The sequence below is a fragment of the Mustelus asterias genome, chromosome 12 (genome assembly GCF_964213995.1).
Source record: "Mustelus asterias chromosome 12, sMusAst1.hap1.1, whole genome shotgun sequence".
Lineage (NCBI taxonomy): Eukaryota > Metazoa > Chordata > Chondrichthyes > Carcharhiniformes > Triakidae > Mustelus > Mustelus asterias.
The window spans coordinates 107,025,743-107,032,046 of record NC_135812.1 but is presented as its reverse complement, the minus strand read 5'-3'; positions in this window follow the sequence as shown (position 1 = coordinate 107,032,046).

The following is a 6,304-nucleotide window of genomic DNA, read 5'->3' as shown; positions in this document are numbered from 1 at the left end:
CAAACCTACTCAATGTACACCTTGCACCTTTCAAACCAAGGCAGGACTCATAACTGTCTGAACACAAGCAGTCTATTTTATCAACAAATGGTTAAAATACACATGCTTGTTCCGTGCCCACGCAAGTTAGAACATAGAACATAGAACAGTACAGCACAGAACAGGCCCTTCGGCCCACGATGTTGTGCCGAGCTTTATCTGAAACCAAGATCAAGCTATCCCACTCCCTATCATCCTGGTGTGCTCCATGTGCCTATCCAATAACCGCTTAAATGTTTCTAAAGTGTCTGACTCCACTATCACTGCAGGCAGTCCATTCCACACCCCAACCACTCTCTGCGTAAAGAACCTACCTCTGATATCCGTCCTGTATCTCCCACCACGAACCCTATAGTTATGCCCCCTTGTAATAGCTCCATCCACCCGAGGAAATAGTCTTTGAACGTTCACTCTATCTATCCCCTTCATCATTTTATACACCTCTATTAAGTCTCCCCTCAGCCTCCTCCGCTCCAGAGAGAACAGCCCTAGCTCCCTCAACCTTTCCTCATATGACCTACCCTCCAAACCAGGCAGCATCCTGGTAAATCTCCTCTGCACTCCTTCCAGCGCTTCCACATCCTTCCTATAGTGAGGTGACCAGAACTGCACACAATATTCCAAATGTGGTCTCACCAAGGTCCTGTACAGTTGCAGCATAACCCCACGGCTCTTAAACTCCAACCCCCTGTTAATAAAAGCTAACACACTATAGGCCTTCTTCACAGCTCTATCCACTTGACTGGCAACCTTTAGAGATCTGTGGATATGGACCCCAAGATCTCTCTGTTCCTCCACAGTCTTCAGAGCCCTACCTTTGACCCTGTAATCCACATTTAAATTTGTCCTACATAAAAAGTTCCTGCTTTTTTTTGTTAACCAGGGGCAAGTCATGACAATAAAGTTAAAGTTTATTTATTATTGTCACAAGTAAGGCTTACATTAACACTGCAATGAAGTTATTGTGAAAATCCCCTAGTCGCCACACTCCGGCATCTGATTGGGTTACACTGAGGGAGATTTTAGCAATTCTGCGGAATATATTATTAAAAATGTATTTTGCTTTGTGTGTTTGGAAGGTGTATTTGAAAGCCAGCTGCTGAAGGGCACTTACAGGGACAGCTGGTGATCTGACTGAGCAGGGTGTATCTTTATTTCATGCTCTCTCTCTCACAGCCATAGTGTCACTCTGCTCTCTCTCTCTCTCTGGCACAGTGTCACACTGCTCTCTCTCTCTCTCTCTGGCACAGTGTCACACTGCTCTCTCTCTCTCTCTCTGCTCACTGACACAGTGTCACACTGCTCTCTCTCTCTTTCCCTCTCTCTCTGGCACAGTGTGACACTGCTCTTTCTCTTTCTCTGGCACAGTGTTACACTGCTCTCTCTCTCTCTCACTGGCACAGTGTCACACCTCACTCTCTCTCTCTCTCACTGGCACAGTGTTACACTGCTCTCTCTCTCTCACTGGCACAGTGTCACACCTCACTCTCTCTCTCTCACTGGCACAGTGTTACACTGCTCTCTCTCTCACTGGCACAGTGTCACACTGCTCTCTCTCTCTCTCTCTGGTACAGTGTCACACTGCTCTCTCTCTCTCTGGCACAGTGTCACACTGCTATCTCTCTCTCTCTCACTGGCACAGTGTCACACTGCTCTCTCTCTCTCACTTACACAGTGTCACACTGCTCCCTCTCTCTCTCTCTCTCTCTGGCACAGTGTCACACTGCTCTCTCTCACTGGCACAGTGTCACACTGCTCCCTCTCTCTCTCTCTCTGGCACAGTGTCACACTGCTCTCTCTCACTGGCACAGTGTCACATTGCTCTCTCTCTCTCTCTGGCACAGTGTCACACTGCTCCCTCTCTCTCACTGGCACAGTATCATAGTGCTCTCTCTCTCACTGGCACAGTGTCACACTGCTCTCTCTCTCACTGGCACAGTGTCACACTTCTCTCTCTCTCTCTCTCTGGCACAGTGTCACACTGCTCTCTCTCACTGGCACAGTGTCACATTGCTCTCTCTCTCTCTCTGGCACAGTGTCACACTGCTCCCTCTCTCTCTCTCTGGCACAGTGTCATAGTGCTCTCTCTCTCTCACTGGCACAGTGTCACATTGCTCTCTCTCTCTCTGGCACAGTGTCACACTGCTCCCTCTCTCTCTCTCACTGGCACAGTGTCACACTTCTCTCTCTCTCTCTCTCTCACTTGCACAGTGTCACACTGCTCCCTCTCTCACTGGCACAGTGTAATACTGCACTCTCTCTCTCTCACTTGCACAGTGTCACACTGCTCCCTCTCTCACTGGCACAGTGTCACACTGCTCCATCTCTCTCTCTCTCTGGCACAGTGTCACACTGCTCTCTCTCTCTCTCTCTCTCACTGGCACAGTGTCATACTGCTCTCTCTCTCTCTCTCTCTCTCTGGCACAGTGTCATACTGTTCCCTCTCTCTCACTGGCACAGTGTCACACTGCTCTCTCTCTCTCTCTCTCTCTGGCATAGTGTCACACTGCTCTCTCTCTCTCTCACTGGCACAGTGTCACACTGCTTTCTCTCTCTCTCTCTCTCTCTCACTTGCACAGTGTCATACTGCTCTCTCTCTCTCTCTGGCACACTGTCACATTCTCTCTCTCTATCTCTCACTGGCACAGTGTCACACTGCTCTCTCTCTCTCGCTCTCTCACTGGCACAGTGTCTCACTGCTCTCTCTCTCTCTCTCACTGGCACAGTGTCACACTGCTCTCTCTCTCTCTCTCAATGGCACAGTGTCACACTCCTCTCTCTCTCTCACTGGCAGTGTCACACTGCTCTCCCTCTCTCTCTCTCACTGGCACAGTGTCACACTGCGCTCTCTCTCTCATTCACTGGCACAGTGTCACACTGCTCTCTATCTCTCTCAGTGGCACAGTGTCACACTGCTCTCTCTCTCTCTCTGGCACAGTGCCACACTGCTCTCTCTCTCTCTCTGGCACAGTGTCACACTGCTCTCTCTCTCTCTCTCACTGGCACAGTGTCACACTGCTCTCTCTCTCACTGGCACAGAGTCACACTGCTCTCTCTCTCTCTGGCACAGTGTCACACGGCTCTTTCTCTCTTTCTCTGGCACAGTGTCACACTGCTCTCTCTCTCTCTGGCACAGTGTCACACGGCTCTTTCTCTCTCTCTCTGGCACAGTGTCACACTGCTCTCTCTCTCTCTCTCTCTCTGGCACAGTGTCACACTGCTCTCTCTCTCTCTGGCACAGTGTCACACTGCTCTCTCTCTCACTGGCACAGAGTCACACTGCTCTCTCTCTCTCACTGGCACAGTATCATAGTGCTCTCTCTCTCACTGGCACAGTGTCACACTGCTCTCTCTCTCACTGGCACAGTGTCACACTTCTCTCTCTCTCTCTCTCTGGCACAGTGTCACACTGCTCTCTCTCACTGGCACAGTGTCACATTGCTCTCTCTCTCTCTCTGGCACAGTGTCACACTGCTCCCTCTCTCTCTCTCTGGCACAGTGTCATAGTGCTCTCTCTCTCTCACTGGCACAGTGTCACATTGCTCTCTCTCTCTCTCTCTCTGGCACAGTGTCACACTGCTCCCTCTCTCTCTCTCACTGGCACAGTGTCACACTTCTCTCTCTCTCTCTCTCTCACTTGCACAGTGTCACACTGCTCCCTCTCTCACTGGCACAGTGTAATACTGCACTCTCTCTCTCTCACTTGCACAGTGTCACACTGCTCCCTCTCTCACTGGCACAGTGTCACACTGCTCCATCTCTCTCTCTCTCTGGCACAGTGTCATACTGCTCTCTCTCTCACTGGCACAGTGTCACACTGCTCTCTCTCTCTCTCTCTCTCACTGGCACAGTGTCATACTGCTCTCTCTCTCTCTCTCTCTCTCTGGCACAGTGTCATACTGTTCCCTCTCTCTCACTGGCACAGTGTCACACTGCTCTCTCTCTCTCTCTCTCTCTGGCATAGTGTCACACTGCTCTCTCTCTCTCTCACTGGCACAGTGTCACACTGCTTTCTCTCTCTCTCTCTCTCTCTCACTTGCACAGTGTCATACTGCTCTCTCTCTCTCTCTGGCACACTGTCACATTCTCTCTCTCTATCTCTCACTGGCACAGTGTCACACTGCTCTCTCTCTCTCGCTCTCTCACTGGCACAGTGTCTCACTGCTCTCTCTCTCTCTCTCACTGGCACAGTGTCACACTGCTCTCTCTCTCTCTCTCAATGGCACAGTGTCACACTCCTCTCTCTCTCTCTCACTGGCAGTGTCACACTGCTCTCCCTCTCTCTCTCTCACTGGCACAGTGTCACACTGCGCTCTCTCTCTCATTCACTGGCACAGTGTCACACTGCTCTCTATCTCTCTCAGTGGCACAGTGTCACACTGCTCTCTCTCTCTCTCTGGCACAGTGCCACACTGCTCTCTCTCTCTCTCTCTGGCACAGTGTCACACTGCTCTCTCTCTCTCTCTCACTGGCACAGTGTCACACTGCTCTCTCTCTCACTGGCACAGAGTCACACTGCTCTCTCTCTCTCTGGCACAGTGTCACACGGCTCTTTCTCTCTTTCTCTGGCACAGTGTCACACTGCTCTCTCTCTCTCTCTCTCTGGCACAGTGTCACACTGCTCTCTCTCTCTCTCTCTCTCTGGCACAGTGTCACACTGCTCTCTCTCTCTCTGGCACAGTGTCACACTGCTCTCTCTCTCACTGGCACAGAGTCACACTGCTCTCTCTCTCTCTGGCACAGTGTCACACGGCTCTTTCTCTCTTTCTCTGGCACAGTGTCACACTGCACTCTCTCTCTCTCTGGCACAGTGTCACACTGCTCTCTCTCTCTCTCTCTGGCACAGTGTCACACTGCTCTCTCTCTCTCTGGCACAGTGTCACACTGCTCTCTCTCTCTGGCAAAGTGTCACACTGCTCTCTCTCTCTCTGGCACAGTGTCACACTGCTCTCTCTCTCTCTCGCTCTCACTGGCAGTCTTACACTGCTCTCTCTCTCTCACTGGCACAGTGTCACACTGCTCTCTCTCTCACTGGCACAGTGTCACACTGCTCTCTCTCTCACTGGCACAGTGTCACACTACGTTCCCTCTCTCTCTCTCTCACTGGCACAGTGTCACACTGCTCTCTCTCTCTCTCTGGCACAATGTCACACTGCTCTCTCTCCTCTCACTGGCACAGTGTCACACTGCTCTCTCTCTCTCTCTCTCTCTCTCACTGGCACAGTGTCACACTGCTCTCCCTCTCTCACTGGCACAGTGTCACACTGCTCTCTTTCTCTCTCTCACTGGCACAGTGTCTCACTGCTCTCTCTCTCTCTCTCTCTCAATGGCACAGTGTCACACTCCTCTCTCTCTCTCTCTCTGGCACAGTGTCACACTGCTCTCTCTCTCTCACTGGCACAGTGTCACAGTGCTCTCTCTCTCTCACTGGCACAGTGTCACACTGTGCTCTCTCTCTCACTGGCACAGTGTCACACTGCTCTCTCTCTCTCACTGGCACAGTGTCACAGTGCTCTCTCTCTCACTGGCACAGTGTCACACTGCGCTCTCTCTCTCACTGTCACAGTGCTCTCTCTCTCTTTCTCACTGGCACAGTGTCACACTGCGCTCTCTCTATCACTGGCACAGTGTCACAGTGCTCTCTCTCTCTCACTGCACAGTGTCACACTGCTCTCTCTCTCTCTCCCTCTCTCTGGCACAGTGTCACACTGCTCTCTCTCACTGGCACAGTGTCACACTGCTCTCTCTCTCTCTTACTGGCACAGTGTCACAGTGCTTTCTCTCTGTCTCTCACTGGCACAGTGTCACACTGCGCTCTCTCTCTCACTGGCACAGTGTCACAGTGCTCTCTCTCTCTCTCACTGGCACAGTGTCACACTGCTCTCTCTCTCTCTTACTGGCACAGTGTCACAGTGCTTTCTCTCTCTCACTGGCACAGTGTCACACTGCGCTCTCTCTCTCACTGGCACAGTGTCACACTGCTCTCTCTCTCTCTCTCTGGCACAGTGTCACACTGCTCTCTCTCACTGGCACAGTGTCACACTGCTCTCTCTCTCTCTCTCTGGCACAGTGTCACACTGCTCTCTCTCACTGGCACAGTGTCACACTGCTCTCTCTCTCTGGCACAGTTTCACACTGCTCTCTCTCACTGGCACAGTGTCACACTGCTCTCTCTCTCTCTCTGGCACACTGTCACACTGCTCTCTCTCTCTCTCACTGGCACAGTGTCAGACTGCGCTCTCTCTCTCACTGGCACAGTGTCACA